Source organism: Epinephelus moara, chromosome 13, assembly GCF_006386435.1.
Source record: "Epinephelus moara isolate mb chromosome 13, YSFRI_EMoa_1.0, whole genome shotgun sequence".
In the NCBI taxonomy this organism is placed as follows: domain Eukaryota; kingdom Metazoa; phylum Chordata; class Actinopteri; order Perciformes; family Serranidae; genus Epinephelus; species Epinephelus moara.
Window position 1 is genome coordinate 23,184,168 of NC_065518.1, and position 25,664 is coordinate 23,209,831.

Here is a 25,664-nt window from a genome sequence, read left to right on the forward strand (position 1 = left end):
ACCAACACGGAAAAAGCTGAACAATCATGTAAGTTAAATGTTTGCTTCATCAGAGCTTATTCAGCATTGGTGTTTCAATATCCAATTTTGGGCATCAACTCTTTTTTAACAAAGGCAAAAACCACCTTGAGCCAATGTAAAAACTTTTCAATTTTTCTCTGTTTAAACACAACTTTCCTAATGTGATACTTCATAATATTCATAAAAATACAATTATAGAAACACGGCTATTGTGATCATGTTAGCATGCTGACATTACCAAGCACCTCATCACTATACCAAGGTACAAAGTCACAGAGCTTCTAGCATGGCTGTAGGCTTGGTTGCTTCTATGCATTTAATACTTCTTAAATTTCAGATGAACTTTAATAACTATATAATAGTATGATAAATTCTTTAACTAAGACTTCCATAGACAACACATTACAAAAGTTTTTTTTCTGCATGTCTATGATCATATAAACTATCACCATATTGTAAACATTAACAAATGTATGACCAGAGGAGTGACGCGTGCCAAAACAAAATGTATTCACACAAACAGCAAGACGTGTTGTAATGAAATCTACTGTACATCTGCACAGCACATTGAAGAATTACCTCAACCATATAAAGTCACACCATGTTACACGGGGGGGAAGACAAACAACAGCAATAGTGACAAGAAAAGCTCCTGACGCACTCCAGATATTAACATCTCTGCAACAGCTGGGTGTTACCCCGGCAGACCAAACCAAAAAGCAAAATCTCAGAGTTTTCCACAATTAAGGCTTTCACAAAGCAGAAAGTTCGAGATTCCAACGCTAAGATAAAAGTAATCCACATCGTGCAGGCCTGATAACCTGGGTTAGCAGCCATTATTACAAAGTGTTACCAGATGCTGCCACAACACGATCATCAGTCTCCAGGTTATCAAATCATTGCTCCTTAGTTTCTTTATATCACATTTTCCTCATGTCCTATTACATCTAATTGATTTCAGCTTCAGCACATATGGGGTTTTCTCAAGTTAGTGTGACAATCCTACATCTCTCAAATAGTATTTGCAGGCGCAAATATAAAATGTAAACTTCTATGGGAAACACAGAGACCTTCTTTTTGTTTTTGTTGAGCTGACGGACAGTTGGGTGGTGACAGTGCCTGGGGATTAACAGAGGTGTAAAAGGGTAATAACTGGCCTCAAGCTTCCTATCTAACACCCAACTTAAACTGTCAGGAAACAGGCAATTATGAACAAAGCTTGTAAACAAAATACTTGCATATGTAACTGCAAATATTCAGAAACACTTACAATTGTACCTTTTCGGCACATTAGTGGCTATTGGCAAGTTTTTAACCACTTTAATAACTGAGATGCATCTACTGACATTCAGCACCTGTGTATATTAGGGTTAATTTTGGTTATTAGTTCCATACAAGTGTATACATTGAAGAAATTCTTATCTATATTAATTTATATATACTTTTTTTAAACCTTTTTTGTTACAAGTAACACATTGTCTCTTATTCACTTTATAGAGGAATAAATTTACCAAAGGTGGGAGTAAATCACATGTGCAAGTCATAAGCAGATCTCAGGTCTTAATCTTCAAGTCTCAAGTTACTGCGGTGAGAATTAAGCAAGTCAAGTTGAGGCCTAGCAATAAGTCAGCAAGACAAGTCAACTCATTGCTAAGATCAAGCAAGTCTTAAGTCACATCATATGAAATTCTGAAGATCTGGCCAAACTAATAAGTCAAGTAAAAAGATAAATTCCTGGACCTTTCTATGTGGGCTATGTAGCGGCAGATGAAGTTGGATGTGTGTTGTGGTGATCGTGTCACTGATTATTGAGCTGCAGACCTTGCATACCGCTGTTCTCTTCTTACTACTGTCATCAACAACTTGAATCCAAATTTTATTAGTTTTGGATTAGATTAGATTTGTCTCAAGTCCAAGTCAAGTCATGAAAGTCAAGTTGAGTCTTTCATTAATGTTAGTAAAGGAACTCTTAAGTCCTCAAATTTGCTACTCGAGTCGGACTCGAGTCAAGTCATGTGACTCGAATCACCCACCTCTGAGTGTTACTCACATTAGATCATGTTAATTTACAATTTGTCGACAACAATTTTAGCTACTCTAAGTATTTAAATCGTGTGTACTTCTACACCACAGTCAAGGATTTCAATTCCAGGATCAACAAAACAGATTGGTATCAGGTTAAACATTTACCCAGTTTAGTTTTTGCATGTTTTAAACAACAAATTATTACACCACACTTACTGGTGAACCAAATTAACATTTCCACAGTGCAAATGAATTGCCAGTCACAATCAATATTTCTTAAACTTGCCAGATCCAAGTCATCCTCACGTTAAGGCTTTTCTTTCGGATATTGACCATGAACAGGTCTGTCGTTGGGTTCGCTTTGACGTTTCCAGAGTCATTTATTTGCTCAGGAAGCATAACATCACATCATAGCTGCCTAACAGGTCTAAGTAGTATAATGCATTGCTCTCCTGCGAATATCTATCCCCCCACCACCACTCAGTGATTCATTTCTGCAGGAAGTTGCAGGTTTGTGTGCATCTAGGTGCAGCGGAAACCCAATCCATCAGAGCAGAGCGAGACGGGTGGGCCTGCGCTGTCTGACATTATCCAGACACCTTCATGACAGCTCCGGCTTCACCGCTGACACATGTGTTACCGCCCGGCAACATAAGCTGCCATTGAGGGACAAGAGAGCACCAGAAAACAAGTAGCTGCAAATCAGAAAATGTTGAAATGAAAGAGCTGGTTCAGGATTTCGAGTAAGTTAAAGGGCCTTTTGTCAATACATAAACACTGGAAAAATTACAAATAAGAGCACACCAATTCAACATCCAATATCTCTACAGTGACAAAATAAATGCATATAAGTAGCTACAACACAAATTAATATAATTTAAAATTCAATTTAATAAATTTCCCGTTCAGAAATTAAGGTTGCACTTCATATAAAATCTGGTTTTATTGTATTTATTTCAGTTCAATAACAGATCTCTAATCGTCATATCAAATGTCCGCCGCACCTATAACAGTCTCTAAGACTAAACAGAAGTGTGTACTCTCTTTGTTCGGGTCCATCTGCTAATCCACACAACCAGCTTCCTACTGCAATCAAACCTTTGTAAACTTCACAACTCCAGCAAGATGGCCGCCTCTGCTGCTTTATTTCAACCTCGCTCTTACCACAAATAGGCTTAAATCGACCCAATTACTTACTGCTTCCTTAAATGCTCGAACCAGATTTACTGATACTTGCCAGCAATGGCTCTGTGATAACTATCTGTTGTTGTGTTGTGTATCCTGTGAAATGACTTGTCTTGTTGTGAGCATCTCCAATGTGACTTTGGGGAATTTCAGAGCAGTGCGAGACATTAGAGACAAATCCATCCTGAAGATAGCGACTTTCATGCCTATATTAAAACTAGTTATATAGTTTTGGACATTTATTAACATTATTTTCAACAAAACTTTTCTGCTTTCAAGCCAGCAGATGCTTCCGTTAACACACACTTGCAGCAAAGTGCCATCCTGCAGCGCTACATAAACAGCAAAACCGCTGAGAGACAGTGAAGGTGACAGATGAGACTCTCCTCTCTGAGTGGGCTAGCATATGGTAGCAATCAGGGAAAGTGAGGGTCTGCTGGCCCAACAGTAATTAGCAGACAGCCTCATGTTCGTGTTTCTTTTAATAGCTCAACACGGCCCAGTGTGGACTAAAAATAAACAGGGCAATTATGGGCGGCAAGGAAGGGCATCATTTGAGGGGTCTGACCTTTGAACCCGGGTCAGAGCCCATATAGAGGTGTCCATGTGGACCACCTGCACCCCTCTGGGCCACTGGGGGAAAGGAGCCATGTAGTGTTTATGTTAGGGGTCAGGCGCATGGGTAGGCTATTGTTGAGGAAACTAGATGTGTGAGTAAACACTGTCTATTTATATTTTAAGAGGAGTCGATATGCCTGCTGGGTTTTGGACCCAAGATGCAACGGCTGCACCAGCTGTTAGTAAGTTTTAACTTATGATTCAGTATGTGGATATTTATGCATCGCTAAATTAAAACAGGTTGTACCACACCAACTACGTTTCACACTTCGGGGGGATTGATACGGCATAGTATTGCGATACTTTTTTTTTGGCAATATTGTATCGTCACACAGTGCTAAGTAACATTTTTTTTTATTATATAACAAATACAATTAAAACTTAGGTAGCCTACTAGAATAATTATAATCAATGGCTTTTTCAGTCCTCTAGATACATTTTGCTACTGCAAAGAAAAATGGCTGAAGTCAGCTGAATAGACTGAAAACTTTATCTTATCAGATAAAACAGATGTTGACAAATTATCAGTGAAGATTCTCAGTCATCCAGGTCATAGTAATCTTATGTGCTATATCGTGGGTAACTGCACTTGCTTGCGCTTCTTGCAGAGGTTTCGTCTGCGTTTCGGATGAGAGACGAAACCTCTGCAAGAAATGCAAGCAAGTCCAGGATGTCCACAATAAGTTTGTCTTCCATTTCTAATTCTCAATGAAGTTAGGAGAATCTCAACCAGATCTTGACACTAACAGGCTTTTACAACACAGCGTCATACAAATTTATTTGTTCAAGATGAAACATTTTAACTTGCAGACACATATTCACGTCTATTTATGTCACATGGTACAAATTTGCATCTGTGTGTATGTAATCGGGCCGCATGAAAAATTAGCTTCACATTTGGCGTGACCACACCTTTATGCTAGTAGTGGCTAATGTAACCTCTACCCGCTTGCCTCAATCCTTTATGAGATTTAAAGATTTATGTACAGTCGGTGCAACCCAATCAAGGAGTCAATCTCTTATGTGGCACAACAAATTGCATCTACTAATGTTCTTTAAACACTTAAGCTGTTCTCCAAGAAGCAAGATTGGATAATGTCTGAAATATTTCAGATAGTATGTTGCAAATCCCTTGATGCATAGCACAGAGATGTTTAATTCCCATTCCCGCTCCCCACCCATAAGTGTGTTTTCTCTAAATTACGTCCCCAGCTTCAGCTTGAATCTGTTTCTCTGCACCGGCCAGTCGGCCGACACAGATGTTCACATCAGCCCAAGAACAACAAGAAAAGCTTTTCACACCTGGCAACTCTCAAACAAAACTTGGCACCAAAGAACCTGCAAGGTTGTCCCAGACTGACCTTTGACCTCTTGTGATGTCAATGATCTTCTCGACCAATTAGGTGCTGGAAGCTGCCCTTGGACTTGCCTGGCCTCAGACGCAAAGACAAATGATTCTATCAGATTAAATGTTTTTTAATGGCAGGCAGAGAGGCCAAATGTGGGTCTTTCACTAGAAGCCATATGTGCATTTCTCTGGTTATCATTCCAAATGAGGCTCATTTGTAACCAATATGTGAATGAAAGGCTGAGCTCTGGCAGAGATGTGGAGGAAAATGTCTTGTTTGTTACGTCAGAGACAGCACGCAAAAACAGCAGCGTAACAATTTATTTCCCTATGTCAATATCACTCCACCGTCAACGTGTTCTCAGATTTGATTGACTATGAGAATAACTGGCAGGCTGCAACAAGACATTGAATCAGATCATGTAGCTTTGCATATGAAGCGGATTATGGGCAATATGTTCTGAGCCCAATCTGCCAAGAGAAACAGCAAGAGCAAGCCGCACATCCAGAGGCCTCGCTATTTTTAAACCCACATTTGGACTCGGCGCTTGGTGCCTACCACAGCAAAGGCTGCTGGAGCCATCATCGAACCCAACACAAAGACATTGTCCCTGAGACTCGAGCTTCAAAGAAAAAACAAGGTCAAACGCTGTATTTTTAGTCTCGTTCTGGGCCACACTCTTGGGCAAACCGGACCTCCTGTAATGGGATGATTTTCCACATATACATGGACAGACTATGATCACTCAGCCATCATCCTGTTATTCAGAGAACAGGTTGTGGGGTCTTTCACCTGGCTACGATGTGACCTGGTCATTCCTCCGGCCCCCTGTCAGTGGATTAATCCCCCACCCCCAGGAGAAGAAAGACCCCTGCACCACTTATGAAGCGTTTGTTCTTCCTGTCAGCCTTCAATTGAGGATAATTGTCTCTTTTAGATCTCAAGGGCCTGTGATCTGCCATCCATTGAGCCCAAAAGGAGGTTATGTTTCACCTCTGGTTGGAGGGGGGTTGAAGATAGTCCCAGATTCAACAAGGAATGCCTTGATATTGATGTAAACACAGATTCAATATCAAAAGATTAAACCAAGATCCATAAGATGAGCAGTCATACTGTGTTGTGAGTGTTGTGCAACGCCTGACACTGATTGCCAGCATACTATACACATTTTAAAATGAGGCTCAGAACAGGATGATTCATGCAGGAACTCATGCTGAACTGGTGTCACTGTTGCGCAATGTTATACTAATGGTTATATGGAAATTTTGTATTTAAAGGAGTAGTGGGTAGAAATTAGTGGCATCTAGCAGTGAAGACTGCAGATTGCAACCAGCTGAGCTTTTCCCATATGCTAAGTGTGAGCTCCTGGTTAGAACACTTAACTGTTCATTGTTCAGGAAGTTTTTACCGGGAGCCGAATTATCCGCAGAGGTCTCTTTCTCTCAAACACAAGCGGACCAGGTGATTAAAACCGGTAAAAACACTGAATAGAGCAGTTTCACATTAAAAATCAGCACTTGCTAGTGTGTGCTCACCTTTTATCTCTGATAACTTAAGATCCAGACATTCAGGAGGGTTTTATGGGGAGCCGAATTATGCACAGAGGTCACCTTATCTCCAAAAAAAATGGACTTTGTGACTTAAACTGGTAAAAACACTGCATAAAGCAGTTTCATGTTAAAAATCAGTGTTTTTCTGATGCTGTTCAGGTCATCATGGAGGGGCTGCTAACTACAGTGGCTGACGCAAAAACATGGAAACGTGAATGGCCCTATTTTTGGTTTGTCCATTCTGGGTTACTGTAGAAATATGGCAGTTCAACATGGTGGACACTGTGGACGAGGACCCGCTCTTTATGTAGATATATTTTATGTAGATACGTCTTATATTCCATTTCTACCAATATATCCCCCTAAATCTGACACACTGGACATTTAATAGGGATTATGTTTAGTGTTTAGGGGTTATGTTTGTTTTGTTTTTTTCCACATATGCATGACACAAACATGCACACACACACACACTTTACCCCCTCTGGTCCTTCCTCAATCCACACATGCAGCAAAAATGCTCTGCATAGTAACAGCTTTGGTTCAAATTTGCATTGCATATCCAACGCTGCTGACATCAGAGAGGGTTTCCTTCCCTTCCTGCCTTTACTCTCCTCTGCAACACCCGCAGCTGGTCAGGTCACATAATCAACTCCCAATAGCAGTGCTTTAGCGCAACAGCTGTGCACCAGCGAGAGCATCATGTGGGAAATTAGCATAAGCCAAGCCTTTGGACTCGCCTGAACAACATAATAATTTTCAAACTCTAAGTGCGGCTTGGATGTTACCTCAGCTCTCAAGAGTCTCACACACGCCCCCACAACACATAAACACATCACCCAATCTATCCCCCTCTGTATCTCTATATCTCTCTCTGTCTGTTACACACACACACACACATTGTGGGTCATTCCCTCATGTGGTGACAATGTGTGTGCTGTGCTGTGGCGGTGGAGGCAGCAGTCAGTCTGTAAAAAGAGGAAGTGGTGCTGTATACCCCGGAGGAGTAGGGTCCCAGGGAAGAATGTTTATCCTGTCCACCGCCTTTGATCTTTTTACTGTTAATCACTTCCTGCACACTGTATATGAACTGAGCAGCTCTGCAGTTGCAGCGCCGGGCCGGCCATTTTGGATTTTCTAGACAGATTAAAAGGGAGAAGAGTGAAGTCATGCTCTCTCTGGCACTTTTGGATTATCATGCACTGAATGTCCTGACCACTGTGAGCAAATATGTTAAAGTTCAGAGCTGCCTAATTGTCCTTTGACATGGAATAGCATTGGACACATTGTGTGGGACTTCCAGGAACAGCGAGCACAAAGAGTTACAGTAAAGCTGCCATGCTTGAGACTTATGAGGCCCTAATGTGCATCTACCACACCATGTGGTTTGAGTGGCGGTGACATTTTGTGGCCGTTATAATTCAAAATCCCTGCCAGTGCCACAAAAGTCTCCAACCCTCAATGCCACTGATCACACGAGGAACGACTCAGAAGTTCTCTCACGTACAGACTGGCTGTCTGGGTTCTGCTTTCTCTGCCTCTTTCTCTCCGTCTTGCTCTCCCACAGATGCACACCACCCCGGGTGCAAGACCCCATGCAGCACACCTAACCCCTGTACATTTTAACCCCCAGAGCATCTGAGAGCATTTATGCAGCTCTGGAATTCAGAGGGTCTAAACCCCACACCTGGCAACTGAAATTAAGATCTGCAACCAAGGACATTGGGACTTAAATAAGACAGTGCCTGACCTCCACCCAACTTCCTACTCAGTGTCTGGCTATGTGCATGCAGAAAACACATACACACAGACAAAAGTCCATGACAGGTTGAAAAGCACCCGTCGCCGGCTCTGGCAGTTGCCACTTGGTTCGTTGCTGTACGTCAGTGGGTGGATACGTCAATGAAAGACAAAGCCTGAGAGCTTTTGTCTCTGAGTGATCGGCTTGAATTATAGTTGCTACAGTAGAATGTGTGTGTCGTGAACGAAAAAATTGTCATTACAAGATGAGGAGACAGACAGGGGAGGGATTTGTGAGAGATTTTGCTTCTATTCATTTTGGACTGTGTGTGTAGAGCGCTGTGCGTGTGTGTGTCCATGTACATGTATGTCAGGAGCTTTGTTTTAAAGGTCTCTCCTATCAGTCATTCAGCGATGCCCTGCAGCCTGTTCTGAAGCATGCATCCTGCTTGAATAGGCCCTCCTCTCTTGCTTTCTCACTGAAACTATGCTGCGTGCTAACACACACACTGCACTAAATAACCAAAGTAGAATCACAGTAGTGACAGGCCATTGTTACTCGGCTGCTGTTTTGCATTTATGTATTTCCAGTAGCCGTGTTAACTGATCATAGTGCCAACACTGCATTGTTTATGTAATGCAAATATAGACTTAACATTAATACCACAAAGTTTTCACAGGTTCTCCAAGTTAAAAACAACAGAGATGCTTGTGAATACAAAAATAAGGGCCACAATGCACAAGTCACCACATAACCCACACACACAGTCTTACACAACATACAAATTTTCGTCCTCAGTTGCTCCTCTGACTCATTTTTTTTAAGGTTTTCGTCTGCGTGTTTTCCTGTGACTGTGTGTGTGCGCACCTATCTCTCATGGGGCTTGCGTGACAAGCATGGAGTGTGAGCAGAGAGTGGAAAGGTTCCTCTCTCGCCTAAGGGAAATAGCAGCGTGTTGTGTGCGTCTAACCTCTTTTAATCCCACAGAAACTTTTAAAAGGCCATGTAAAACAGCAAGCCCCTCAGGTAGCTGCTCAGCGCACACAGGCATTATCATAACGTTAACATGCATGAACACTGCCATTCCCACAAAGCTTTTGAGCCACCATGTCAAATGAGTGCAGAGGCAGTATCCTTCTTAGATCTACAGGATAAGAAACTCGGCTCAAACTCTGCATACTGTATTTGCAAGTTAAACCGTTTACAATGAGGACTTTGCGTGCAGCTAACACTCTCTGTCTCTGTACTCATCATAACAGGTTTCAGCAGCTGTCTGCGACTTGGCGCTGTTGAGGTGAGTCAGACCATGCTGTGCAGGGTGACTCACTGCCTGTCATCTATACACCAAAACATTATTTATTATTTCAACCAGTATTTATTTAGTGAAACTTAACCAAGCGTGCTTGCTCCTTCCTAACTGCTACACACTGACATGGTTACATAAATTCACACCTAGAGGCTGCGCTGTATAACCACAGTCATCTAATGTTGGCAGCAGAGCCTCACTGTAGCAGCTGGGGGTTAAGTGTTGACTGGAAGGTACCACGAACACTACTGTAAAGGAAGAGGAGGGAGTCACCACTTTAATTTCCTTGAATTTAACAAAGTTTGGTGGGAATTTTAAACCAGCCTGACTTTCTAATACTGTGTATGTGCTGTTTTCATTGTAGTGAAAAGCAGTATACTTGATAACTGTGATAATCAAAAGGCGACATAGGTGGCCCCATAGGGTGCCTCCCAAGGGTTGTTGTTTTTTTTCAAACATTAAAATAAAAAAGAGAGAAAAATAATCCAAAGATCAAAAGCCAAACAGTCGGGCTGTAGTGCGGGTATCACCTCTAGTCCATCTAATGGGTCACAGTCAGAACATGCTAAAGCATTTATGGGTATGGTGCAGTGGAGTGTGTTTAGGGAGTATTAGATAAGAGATAATGAAACGGCAAAGCCATCCAGGGTACAGTACGAAGAACAAAAAAAAGAAAGAAAAAAATAAGGAGACTAAATTTGCAAATCTGATTTTTCATTAGGGATGCACAATAATATCAGTACGTCGTCTGTATCGGCCGATATTGGCTTTAAAATGAAAAATCGGAATTGGTCAACATGCCGATTTCTGCAGATATGACAAACTAACTAACTTTTTTTTTTCAAGTGACAAAGTCAACATGTACAATCGGGTAAATGATACAGCACGGGTAACAATACAACATATCTGAATAATACACCAGTATGTATAAAGAATATAAGTGACAAAAAATAAAACAGATAAACAGATGTTAAAATAAATAAGTGCAACCCTTTCACAGTCACCTCCTTCTGTGCTTATAAACCACCACAGCAACGAAGCGGAACAGACAACCCTGGCATTCTTGTAAATGACGATGAAAGGGCCATTAACCAAAGATAACAGGGTATTATGAATAGGCCTACATAAATAAAAATACATGTAAAAATTAAAGCTAAACCTTATTGGTGCAAGCATACAGGTAAAGAGGTTTATTCAGTCAGAGGATTCAGGGAAGAAAGTTGTATAATTTTCCATAGTAAATGAATAAATTGGTGTCAGTTATCAGCCAAATGAGTTGTTAGATATCGGCAAAAAATCCAATATTGTGCATCCCTATTTATTGTTGTTTGTTAATTTAGTTGTGTATTTGTGTTGAAATCTTATTAGCTCTTGTTCTTGCTGTGGTAGATACAATTAATATTAAAGATAATAATCTTTTTTTTCTTTTTTAGAGGGTGTTAGGGAGGCAGGAGAATCTTGCCCAGAGCACTCGTGATAACGACGATAATTACAATGGATTTGATATAAAGCAGGTATCAGGTCCAGTTTTCAGATCAACACACTCAGCATCCAACAAAAACAGCCCCATCTCTGACTCAAGTTTGATCAGCCCAAATGAAAACACAATTATTCCGCTTGTTTGCAGAGTAAACATTTGAACAGGTCTTTTTTCTATTTTTCAAGAAAGGAATGAATAGATTTCCATAAGTTTAAGTTTATTTCTTGCAACTGCAGGAATGCAGCGGATGATAATGGACTGGAGTCAGAGGTAAAGAATCTACATCCATGCTAACATCTCTGTGAGGCTGTACTTGGAGTGCTTTGAGCTAAATAACATCAGCATGCTAACATGCTCACGATGACAATGCTAATATGCTGATGATAAGCATATATAATGTTAACCATTGTATCCATCTCAGTTTAGTTCATTATTGTAATATTTGCCAATCACAATAAACATAGACAGCTGAGGTTAACAGCTTTTTTCCAGAAAGCAGGACCACAGTAATTAAAGGCACCCTCACTGGAACTGGATCTAATTCTGGATACATCTAGGAAACCTCTGCCTGATGAGGACCCAAACCATTAAAGTGCTTTATGGACTATTAGCAGGATTTTGACAGTGATTCTGGACAATTTAAAATGTTGACCTAATGATGGCACTAGGTAGAAAGTGATGACCATGGTTATTAAAATTCATCCTGAGGGTGGCATGAATGTCTACACGCAATTTCACGGCCAATCCATCCAATAGTTGTTGAGATATTTAGTCTAGACTAAAGTGGTGGTCAAAGTGAGCGACCACCATCCCCTGAGACATGTTGCTACCATGCAGAGCTGTGTTGTGATCACATATCGTCAGCCTTCGCATTGACTGTTATGGCAAAAAGTCTTCTTCATTTTAGTCCCATCTTTGGTGCTTAGTTAGGGTGTTTCGTGCTGCAGTTCCCCACAGTTCACTAAAAATGATGTTCGTGTTTCTTTTCTTTGTCTCAAACACTGATGATGTCACTGCTCACGCAACCTAACTACGTATTTCTTCTCATTCGCTCCAAACAAACCAAAAGCAGAATACAATACTTAACGAGTGAAGTGAACAGACACCACTTTTATGCAACAAATGTTAAGAATTTCATGAGCCTGAAGTGTATCTAAATTATTATAGCATTGTTTTTACTTTTTTTTTTTTAATGAAAATGAAAGTGACCATCTTTTCTTCTGAAAATGTGTAGACTTTTAAAGGCAAAATCATTTACACCACTATATTAAAAATGACTCAGAAACAGCTTAATGCGGCACAATTAAAAGGGTGGCAGAGACAGAGGTGCAGTACAGGTAGCCCCAAGCTAATGGGATGGGACAAAAAGAGGGGGTGTGACGGAGATGAAGTGGGTGAAAGAGGGTAGGATGGGTGGAGGCAGGCACCCTGCTGTTTCCCAATCCAAGTGACAGGTGGAGGGGGCTGGCCGATGTGTGTGTGTGTGTCTGTCTGTGTGCAAGCAAATGAGAGCAGGGCCTTGGGGACGGGGGTTCACCTGTTCCACTCATGTCCTGACAGGTAGGATCCCCCCTCCACACCCCTCCGACGACCCCACCCAGTCCCACGCAGCACCCAACAGTTTCTTTTATTCCATTTCAGAGTTCAATCTGGTCAGTGCAGCCCCCTTCTGCTCCCGTCCGTGGGCGGATGTGTGGCAGCTTAAAGATTCCCATCTGCTGTCCTTGACTCGGTGCCAGAGGAGCTGGGAATGGCCGTCTCTGATGCAGGAAGTACGGGGAATTGCTGAGGCTTTGCTTCCTGGTTGATTTCCATGCTCAGGGTTAGAGAGCATTACATGATATTTGTGTTGGACGCAGTGGGAAGTATTGATACTTACCATTACCGTTGAAGCACCACATTCTTTGTCTATCGTTCTGACAGCCGCAGATGTTAATGAGACTGCGCGGGATCATTTCTTGGATGTGTTGGTGCTCAGTGTGCTACATTTCCTTTACAAATAGCTGTAACATCAATGCAAATTTTTATCATTTAAATTAGTTTTGAAACTCCTGCTCCGCCTCTTCAGTTTTGATTTAGATGTCTGGGGCTGAAGTTAGATTTAATTTGGTTTGGGTGGTTGAGGTTTTGGACATGGTTTCACTTTCTTTACTGCAACATGCCACCCTGGTCGAGCCCACACAGTCCACTTATTTTTGTATATATCAAATGAAAAAGTGGACCTTTCTTTCTAAATTTCCTGTGAGCTCAGGTTGCTAATATGGAAAAATCTCGAGCATTGGTTGTATTCTTCATCCCTTAAGCTAACCTAATAAGAACTTAACGACTATAATTACTTCCAACACTTGCTTGTAAAACACGGGGGTAATTCTTTATGTCATGATATTAACAAACACACAAAATGCGCAGGCATACGGACACAAAAACACTTAAAATAACCAGTTCTATCATATTTTCTATCTGTAGCTACTCCATCATGTTGTCCTATGTGTTTCTGTGTGTCCCCCCCCCCCAGTAGACAGGGAAGTGGTGGCCTGGTGCCAGTAAACACAGAGCTTTTGTTTGTGGGAATCGGCCTCAGGTGCAGTTGACCCCCTGACCTGTGAGCCTGCAGGTTGAACAAAGGGCCATTAAGGAGAGCAGGGCATGTCTCCACTCCAGAACGACCAAGACAGAGAGGTTTACTGAAAGTGTGCAGAGGGTCAGGACTTGAGATGGATAAAGACATGGACATATGGAACAAACATTCTGAGCCCTTTAAAAAATATTAACTGCACATTCACACTCACAACTGAGGCTGGGAGATGCAGAGAACATCAGCTATCACAATTTGTAATAGTTATTGCAACGGTATTGTGGGTTGAGTATTGGTGCTTTCACAAAATATTAACATACTTAGGTTTTTGATAAATAATCATTAGTAAAGTGGATGTAATGACTAGGTGGGTAAAGTCAAATAATATAACAGCTAGAACAGTCTGGTAGGTACAGAAAATTACATCACTTTACTATAATGCAGCCTTTAAAACCAGGACAAGACACTTACAATATTACGATATGCAAAATCAAAGATGATATCCTGTCTTATAACACAATATCAATTAGGGCTGAAACAACTCCTCAAAAACTTTAGAAAGTTGACTTCCGAAAATCAACAATGCAAATGATTTGCATCGAAACTTTGTTTAATCCATGTAACTTTATATGGTGCACTGTATTTCACATGGATTATTATTTGCATGGCACAGTGGGCTCATGCCGTGGATACGTGACATGCAGAAGGCACTTCAAAATCATACATCAATGCTCGTAAATAGGGCTGTCAAAATGACGTTATATTTTCAATTAATTAATCACAGAAAAATGCGTTAAATATTTAACATTGATTTAGCATGTTTTGTGGTACCCTTTGACCCAGTGCATCGTTGAAGGCCACAGTGGCTTTGTCACATGATGGAGGCAGACGAGATGACGCTGCTTGGCCCTCGAATGGAACGTTTCCATTTAAAAAAAACGGCCAGACAGAACTGTTGATAGGATCACCGTTCTCTGCAATTTCTGCAGTAAGGAATTTTCGTACTATCGCAGTACTTCAAGCCTGAAATATCACCTCAACGCAAAGCATTTAGCAGCGAACCTGGAGGTACGAGCTAGCACAGCCTCTGATGCTAGCGCTAGCAGTTAGCCTCATCAAGCCATGCTCAACCAGGCACTGAGAAGCAAACTGAATAAGTCTACCTGTGACCGACTAACTAACTCCTTTGCAAAATGGATTGCAATGGACTGCAGACCAGTTTTGGTGGTAGAGGACAAGGGGGACAATTGTGTCCAAAATCCAGCAGCTTTACTGCGACACATCTGTCAAAATTCACTTGAAGTGAAATTTTTTAAGCAAAAGTTGATGTATGTGGTTAATTTAGTGTAATTTAATGTAATTTAATGTAATCAATTAGATTAATTTTATCAATCGCTTGACAACCCTGTTCATAATAGAAGACCAGATTTGATAGTGTAGGTTGCAAAATGATGGAAGCGAGAGAAAATAGCGAGGAGGAAAGAGACGAGACTAGGCTGGAGAAAACGACAGAAACTGTCCGAAGTTTGGGAAAACAGTGCGTCTATTGTAAAACCAAACTAGCTTACAACAACAGCACAACATCAGGACTTCAGCATCTCAACGGCAAGCATCCAGACCACAGAGCAGACCTGACAGATGTTAACATTAACGTTAGCATTTATGTTAGCCTCTCTCGGAGCTGCCAGCACCTGGAGCTCCATGCTCGTCAGCGGATGACGTAAAACTCGGAAAACCCTGCCAGTGGATGAGCAGGGAGTTCTGGGCAGCATGGAGGGAAGCCAAATACCAGTCATCTGCACAAACTGCCCACACTGCAGTGACACAAAGCTGTTTGAAAATCAGCAACATTTCCCTTTTAAATACCTGAATCAGTCTGGTCACTGGTTAGGCTTTCACAAATTGGCTGATTATTTTATTTTATGTGTTTATTTTCTTGAGTAAAACTTAAAATACCCCCCCAAAAATCAGGTGGTTTAAATAGCATTTGGAGTCTAATTATTGTACGCTATGTAATCAATAAAAAAGTTGATTTTTCTACGAAGGAAAAATTAGAGACCTGTCTTATTTTCTCTTTCGTGTATGTACTATTACTCTTTAATGAAGCAAAAATATTTCGTATTGGATTACTCAATCAATGGATTAAAAGAATACTCAATTACAGAAAATAACTGATAGCTGCAGCCCTATTTATCAATATAATATCAATATATTGTTCAGCCCTCACAATACAGCAATTGATGGTCCATCCCTAACAAATAAATGGAGCACTTTCTACACACAAGCTCTGTCTCTCATTGCTAACACTAATCAATCCACTGGCCCTTCTGAAGGACAGCCACCCATCAAACAAGCGCTGACAGCCGCCATCGACACATGTGAATCCAGACCAGGTCACTTCATCATCATCTGATCACGGAAACAAAGTTCCCTTGGAAGTATTCCCTTGTCCCCCTGTCACCGCTGCAACAAAGCAGAGACAGGGGCTTGTCCTTTGGGCTATAGCTGGTGACAGGTAAGTCCCTCGGATCCAGCAGCAACGCACAATGCTCTCAGTCACTCGCAGGGCACCGAGGGAACAACGGGGTCACTCAGTTAGAAAAAGTTGGGGTGTGTGGGGTGCACTGTGCTCTGACTGCCTTTACACCTGAAACTGATAGTAGGGTGATGGCTGGGGAAAACTGCAAATCTGAATAAACACACGTCATAGATTTGTTTTCATATCCCGTGTGTTGGTTGTTTACATGTTAATCCAAACACACTGTACTGTACTTGCACAAAGCCAGAATCCAGTCCTCCTCCCAGTTCCTCCCTCCACCAGCTTTCTGGCTCAACACTGCCACCCAGTGATTGCACACGGTGAAATAGCATCACTCAGTCAGTCATCAGGCCTCAGTCCCCGAGGCCCGTGGTTAGGTAGACAACATGACCTCACTGCCAGGGAATACATAGGACAGGATGGGATGGGATTTTCCATTGCACCCTGGAGTGAGTATGCCCAGACCCCCCTTCACACACACACCACCACTCTCCCTCCGTACACCATGAGCTAACATAGTCAGAAAAGTCTGCAGTGGACACCTCCAAATTTCTGTGATTTATGGTTCAAAGTCTGCTTTCTCTATTGAAGCTGCTCTGATGCACCTCTCTGGTCATCAGGAGCTGTCTCTTCTCCCTGCATAGTTTATAAATAAAGTCCTCAATACAGGGGAATGTCTTCCGTGCCAACTGCGATCTGTAACAAGTAGCTCATCACAGGCGCCAGCATCGAAAAGTAGAACAAGATGTTTTAATTAGTGTCCTAAATGTGTCAAGAAAGATTAAGTGTTTCAGCCAAGTGTCACACCTAAAATGACTACATAAATAATAGTGTTCCCTTTAATGTAGTCACTTATTAAATCACAATAGCGCTGATTAAAAGGTACAACACCTCAAGGTGTTAATTCAGACAGGAAGATAATCATAGAAGTTGCATGAAGGGAAATTCACCGTTGGTGGATAGGTAAACTAGGTTAGAACCTTAGAGTGCCATTTATTAGGCGTCAACAAAGTGTTTCCGTTCCCCAAAGTCTTTTAGTTCTTCTGCTATTATACTAATAGAGAGCACTTCATTAATGGTTCTCCTTAGAAGACAGGCGGGCTGTCAAAATGTAGATGTAATTAGTGTTGGGGAGGAAACAGGAGCTGAGGAGGCCCATCACGCGTCCTGGAGATCGGAGATACTGTAGGTAAAGACAGCTGAATAATTCAAAGTGGATGGCAGTAAAGCTGCTGCTTTTCCCCTTTTAGCTGAGCATGGAGTCTGAAATTCTATCATATGATCATATGAACACGCCAGTGCACAAACACACTAACATTCACACACAAGTATGTGATTTTTTTTTAAATCAATGAATAAATACAGCATGCGACAGTATAGCACAGTATAAATAAACTGACAAAATGCAAAGTTATCCAGGCTACCTGTCATGACCAACTTCATCCTTTAAAACTATTCTTTTAAAGCTGCTATAATGAACATTTCTATTTCAACAATGGATGAAATGACAGTGTGAAATGTGAAAGGGGTCACCAACTTGTAGTGATGAACCCACAGAGAATTATGACCTGACTCTGCACTTCTCTTCAGAGCTTTATAGTGTTTATTTTTTTTCATTGTTTTCCAGCTCGTAACTTTACTGTTTTGGTTCACTCTTACTGTTTCTGGCCACAGCAGACGGTTTTAAAAGAAAAACCCAACAAAAACCCACTGCACGCTAGCGCTACACGGCAAGCTAAGTTAGCAATTAGCATGTGAATTCAGTGGAACATTTAGCTGCTCAGGAGTTAGCGCTAAAAAGGACTGAAGTGAGAGTGTATTAGGGTTGTCCCGAATATAATTTCTGGACTCCAGAGCTTCTGTAGTAATCAACAGCATACTAGCTCGAACAAAGTTAGGACTTTTTATTTATATTTATAAGATTCAGTTCAAGGTCTGCCCAGCTAGCACGAGCTAACACAGAAGCCAGTAATTGGTCCCATTAAACTCACACCGACACCGAAAACAGTTCGCCTCTGTTGTTAAACCCATTAATAACGGTTAGGTAACATTAGCCATGTGATGCTAACAGTTAGTCCTGTCAGTGCGGGATCTATACTTTTGCATCGTATCGACACCATATACAGCGTAGGCTCTGCGTCAACGTAAAGGCTGACATGCACCTCCCCAGGATTGTAACCACACTCCTGTCTATTTTTGTGAATTTAAACCATTTCTTTCAATGTAAAGCAAGTTTTATTTGTGTTCATTTCACATATAAGAAACTATAAATTGTAAAGACAGTAAAGCCCCCATAAAATAGCATTTTAAGTGTTGTGTGTGATTTATCTTTCGCGGTTAAATCACACACAGGACTTCGGGAATAAATCATACACACAAGTATAAATCCCACTTCGCAGGGCAGAGTGGAGCAAGGAGGGGCTGTGCAGCTCTACAATGAAAAGAGATTTTACCCAATTTAAAAAGTAAAAAATACATATCAATTTAGGGCACTCATTGATATTGTGGCAGCTGCCACACAAATAAATGAATGTATGGGAAACACTGACATTTATATATATATTTATAACTTTTTTTATCATAAATTCTCAAAAAAAGAAGGCCTATCAAATTCCAAATATTGAAAACTGAATACCTATCCAATGAAAAAATATCCGCGTAATCAAATATACGGAACCTGCCTTAGTAAATACTGGTCTTTCATTTGTCACCAGATGAATACTTATGCTGCTCTGTATCGGTTATAAGTGCTGTATGTAACTCTGGAGAAAGACAGTTGATTGTTGAGTCTTATTCTCAGGTCATGGTGAGACCAAACCATCACCCCAAAGGGTTGGTATTTGACGACCAGGGCACAGCTGTTCAGAGGAACTCAGGTCAGATTTTGGCTATTGGATTGGATCAACTTCTGAAAAGGGGATGTTCAAAAGAAAGAAAAGGATTTTGAAAATGGATTAGATCCCATAATCCAGTTTTGGTTTTGATCTGGATCAAACCCTCAGTATGTGTTGTTCAAGTTTTTTTGGAAGGATCTTGATCCAAAAAACGAGTTTATCCTGATCCCAATCGGTCAAATACATAGACATTCTTTTTTTTTCCCCACTTGATTTGTTTATCAATTACTTCGATAAAGCAGATAAAGGAGACATTAGGCTCCCTATTAAACCTGCCAGTACAGGAAAGAAAAAAAAGGATGTTGCTCCAATAACATATTCACCCCAAAAAGCTGTGATATCAAACATATTGCATTTTTGAAGCAGCGCTGTTGAATCAACATAAACCTGGTTTAAAGTCAATGGAGCGATATTTTCCTGCTATTTAAAGGGCGCTATTTTCAGTTATAATCTCAAAGATCTCTGTTTGTTTCTTCTTGGCAGCACGTATGGCGATAGGTGCTAACTGCAGTGTGTTTATTGGCAGACTGCCGACATTGTGATAAGTAGTCTCATTGAATCCAATGTTGCTTTGAAAAACTGTCACAAAAGTAAAATGCTTTGCTGATCCTGAACAGCTAAACATGGGATTTCCAAATCTGAGTCACTGTGATCCAGATTAAACAACTGGGCCCTGGGATTAAGACTCAGCAATCAACTATCTTTCTCCAGAGTTACATACGTCTTTTTTAAATGTGTCAATGGGCCTTTTTTCCCCATTTAAATAAACTTAAATTCCTAACCATAACAATTAAAAGGGTAATAATATGTCAGTGTTATGTTTACAGCCTTACCACCACCACCAAGAGGCCACAAAATTAGTTACTGCAAGTTAAAGTCAATCTGTTGCATATTAATTTAGCTAAGCTTTAATAAAACCAGCCAAGAACACCAGCATTTTATGGGCAATGCTAATAAGGGTCAACAAACCCAACATTGTTCTTTAAAGGATTAGAAAATCACATTCACAACACATTACCAACAACAAGAGTTTAGGATTGCAAGTGAAATATATTCTAGGAAATTTGGTTTTATGTAAATAACTAACTTTTTGTTCATCTTTTTTGCTGCATTTCATTTTCCTCATACTTGTTTATTCATTACATTTGTAACTGTATATGTTCAGATTTTGTCTCCTGTAAGCCCATGAGGATCTTTCAAACATGAAACACCCTTCTGCGATAACCACTCTACTGGACTACAGGCCAACGTACACATGTCTTTGCACATGTGGGCTCAAACATCCCAAAACAGACTCAGGTCTCAGCAGTCTGATCCTTTGCTCTTCTGCACCTTGTAGGGATTACAGGTGTTGGTTTTCTTTCCACTGTGCAAGAGGAACCAGGGTCCTGCTCCCATGTGCCCGAGCATTTGTACGTACACAAGAGCACGAGAAACCTGATCATATTCAATAATTCATGAGGACTCTGAAACCCCTTCACCTCTGTCCATTAGTTCCTCTAAGACCTCTGGCCTAACACTACTTTGTAACTTCTTGAACACAAGAGAGCGTGTCACCCCACTGCCTCCACTAATGCCAGCCACAGTGACAGTGACGAATATCAGGTTTTCATGCTGTCTGACTGACTGCTGATCAACTTTGACTTCGCCTGTTGCTCCTTTGCTATAATAATTTTTAAATAAATAGGCAGAGGTGGGAAGGGCAGCGGTATTAAGTAAGTGTCAGTGTGGTCCGGCTACACTTTGTCTCCATTTCCTTAATTAATGTTCTCTTCGTTCTCCTGCCAGCTAGGATTTATACCTCTGGTGTCACTGGCAGGAGGACGGGTAGTGGTGGAGGTGTAAACAACAAGCGAGCCAGCTAATAAATAATGCATCCAGTACACCTCACAGTGTGACTAATCCAAACCTCTTGACACGAGATGGCCAAGGCTTAGCCACGGCATTAGCCTTGACACTTCCCATTCTCCGGCACCTCTTGATCTTATTGGTGTATGTTTGTTTGAATACCTGTGCATGCAAGATAGGATACTCTGCAAATAACGCATCTTTACATTTCACGGCACAAATCACATGCTCAATTTGATTTGCATCTTAACGGTTAAAACCAGCTGAGTCCATATAGGGTAAAAAGCTGGCAACACAACAATGAGATAACTCTCCTAGGAACATGGCCCTAAGCACTCTGTGAACTTAATAAGTCATGGTTCATGTGAGGTGAATATTTGATTACAATGTGTCAATGCCTTGGTTTTGATCCAGCGTGCCACCCTGTTCTCTGCGAGTGGTGACAACTGTGTCGTTGGAAGGAGAGCAAACAAATCACCACACCCAAAACAATGAGTTTTTAATCCGTGTTTGCCAAAGGTTGTAACCTATCTCTTTTATTAAAACAGCCAATTGCCACAAACAAAAATATGATTCTGCCCACCTTTTACTCATGCAAGGGACAGGGTGAAATTGAGCTCCAGTCATTTGTAGTGTCGTAATCTAATGAGCAGCTAATGGCACAGTTAATGTCATAGCACCGCTCACTCTACCACCTGCTGGAATGCAGGTTTCCCTTGATAATTGGGGCAATTAGAGATTCCCCTGTTTCACTATCCCTGGTCGTGGAGGAAACCTACTATTACTATTACACAACTCGACCAGGAACACTCACCTCAGGGTCTACGCCAGCTTATCTTAATTATCATATCAGCTTGCCTCAGTTAGGCTTTAGTCTGAGTCAATATGCAAGGACTACAAACGCTAATGTAAATTAATGACGAGAGGAAGTACAGGAAGTTCCAGCATAATGACTGCTGTCATGAAGCAAATGGGCTGTTACCACATACTCCCTGACCAGATATAACACATGCATGTAAATTAAGTGTGTATACCTATAGACAAAAATATGTACGCATGCCTTCACATGCACAGACACTTCAGGAATACAAAGAAAATGTGCTAGCAGCTCTCTGTTGTCGCCGGAGTTCACAAAGGCGTCAGTGACAACTGAGATCAAACAGAAAGCAGTCTTAAGGTGTGGCGGCACTAGAAGTGCAACAGTAGGAGTTACTCTCTTCATCTGTCTTGAGTAAGCGTTTCATCTTGTGCCTCATGACAGCTGATGACAATCATTTGCTTTTGTTTGTCATGCAATGCCAGCCGTCACTTTAAGACCCCCCGTATTCTCGCACGCGAGGCTTTTCTTTTATCAGGAAGGACCTTCTTTTGTCTCCAAACTGACAGAGGGAGATTAATGCCCCCTCATGCACACCTTTCCCTCACATTTAGGGCCACCTTGTTGTTGCTTGGGGTTGGGAACCACTTCAGAGAAAAGACTTCAGGATGACATGGGAGAGGAAAAAACACAAGAGGAATATTGTGAGTGATACAGTATCGTTTCAACATGACCAAAAACCAAAAACAAACATGAGATATGTAACAAAAAGCTCGGGCCTGGGTAGGAGCCCAGGGGTACCCCTCAGATCCAGTGTCTCCGCCAAAGCTCTTGTTTTCCAGTACACAGTGACGGAGACAGCAGACACAGTAGGTAAGTGTTTGTGTCGGGCCAGGCCTAAGCCCTTAGACTCCGTTAGTCCCCTAACGTCTACTCAGGTTCCTCAGGTTCTCAGGGTTGGACCTGTGTTCTGTTCCCTGAGCGCTACCATGACACTGGCCCTCAGTGGCCACAAGCACAAACAGTAATTGTGATAGACTGACACAAACAGGCATATAAGCGCACACACACACACTTAGTGTAACACCCCTCCCTTTGCATAAAGAGCATCCCAATGGAATGCGGTGGTGTGTGTGTCTGACGCCACGTTAAGCCACCTCAGTCCTGCTGAGGAGTCTACTTTTGCAAGCCCTGTCGTCTGTGTCTGGCCATCACAATCATGAGAAAATCACTAGGTGCCTGCAGGGCACATCTCCCAGGTTACAGGTATGCTTGTTGACACATGCCAAATCCCCCTCTTTCTCCCAGGTTGGTGGTGAACATGCTGGAACGCCCTGTCTAAACCGCAGACATCACATAGGCCGCTGAGCAGGGCAGGACATGTCGAGTCACGTGATGGAACCGCTGGCTGCGTCGATGCCTCGTAAACATGCGTGAGTGCAAACCTGCGTGTTGATCTGTACTACTTGCACACCAAACACACACACACACACACACACACACACACACAAACACACACACACACACACACACACACACACACACACACACACACACAAACACGCATCCCCTCCGATCCACCAGGTAAGGTGCTGCTGCCCCTGGGGGCTCTTTGGGGCCTACAGCAAGCTGCAGTTATACCTGTTCTAGTCAAGCTGCTGATGGATGGGAGTGCTGGCACATTCCTCTGACAGGTGACGGGAGCAGCTCGTATTTGATCTGCCACTGAGTGCCGAGAGAAGAGGAAGAACTAGAGAAAATAAAATTGCCCTATATATGTCTCCGGTGACAAACCTGTGTAGCTGCTGATGAGGATGCTGATATTAGGTGTGAAATATTTCAACTAAATAAGTGCATTTTCATCCACCTCTTTTTATTCGCATTTTTAAATTGAGCATTAAAAACAAAAGAGGAAATGCCAAAAATTCAATCTTGAAATAAGGAAAAAAGTTTTATGCTTGTGGAAGGTGGAAATGTTGTAGTATTGTTTAAAGGTAAATTCAACTAAATGGAACTGAAACATATTCATTGAACAAATCAGGATGCTCTATTTAAACTTTCCAGTGTGTTCTCCAACGTTCCGTGGCAGCTCTTCCTATAAGCGACATTAGGCAGCTACCTAGGCTACCAGCCAGAGGGGAGGTGCCATGCTGTGCCACCTTGACACCACAACCCCAAGTTTGCATCCAGATGCCTGTCTTAGATTCAGGCAACAAATGCACTTTGATTAAGGTTAGGGAAAGATTGTGATTTTGGTTAAATGTTAATTAAAAAGGGAATAAAAATTGATGCTGTAGTCGCTACGAGTGGATACTGCAAGATAGTCTATTCTGGCATAACAAAGCTGAAATGTGTTGCCAGTGTCAACACATTCTCACTCCGACTTCATCACATATCACCTCTTGGCCGGGGACTTCCCATGTCAACATATGATGTGCAAGGTAGCCTAGGTATGTCTGTTGTTGACATTCTGGGACGCCGTGTCACCTTCAGCCTGTTACATGCATTGGTTCTTTGTCAAAATACACTTACGTTTTGACAGGAAATGTACAGTTTGCATGCAGTCTCTTTCAAAATAAATGCACTACATTGGTACAACACCGCAAATTGACGTTTTTGTCCTTCAACAACAAAAGCACATTGTTAGGTTTAGAAAATGATGATGAAAATGTGTTTTTGTTGCCTAAACCCAACCACATGCATTAGTTGTTGAAGCCAAAAAAACATCAATTTGCAGTGTTTTACTGACGTAGTACATTTATTTTGAAAGGGACTGTATGTAAACAGTAAATTTCCTATGAAAACCGAAGTGTATTTTGAAAGAAGACAATGCATGTAACAGGCAGAACTTGACACGGTGTCCCTGAACATCAACATCCAACACACTCAGGGTACCTTTCACGTCATTACTGGACGTGGAAAGTCCATGACCAAACGTGGTCAAAGTGAGACTACGTTGGACACAGAAGTCTCTGCCCGTGTTGCTATTCGATGACTTCAGAATGAGACCAGAATGTCAGTGAACATTTTGCTGATACACTGAGTATCAGCATTGTTGTACCAGATCAATAATTAGCAACATTACCTCATTATGTTACCAGAAAACGTAATTTGCTCCACATTACATTTCCCTCAAAACATACTTGCTGTTTCAAAGTAGTTGTGTATTAATGTAATTTCTAGGACGCAGGGCTGAATTTTGAGGTACTTTTACTTAAATAACACATTTCCATTTCAAACTTGTCATTTATTTCAGAGAAACAACCCTGTACATGTATTTCCTCCAGATAGTCGTACTTCGTACAAACATGACGATTGTACTGGAAAACATTATGTATCGCTGTGGATTAAACCACCCCACAACATATGAATGACAACTACCTCTATCCCCTACAACATTAAAATGCTGCTGATGTGTTAATGCATCACAAGTAAGAATCCAATTCAGGGCTCAACAATAAGGATTGCCCGATTGCCCGGGGCAAGTAAAACTCACGGTCGGGCATGTTAACTAACAACTCACTTGCCCGATCGGGCAAGTTGCTAAAAATAGTAAAAGTTCATAACTAATTGATAAAATAAATGTATTTTAAAACGTGCTCTTCTGCTCTGATGCAGCGGTCTCTCTGCCTGAAGTCACAGGCACAGCTGTGTAACAATGTCCTGCCCACAGCCCCCATTGATATTATTTTGCGCGACGGACGCTTCATATAATA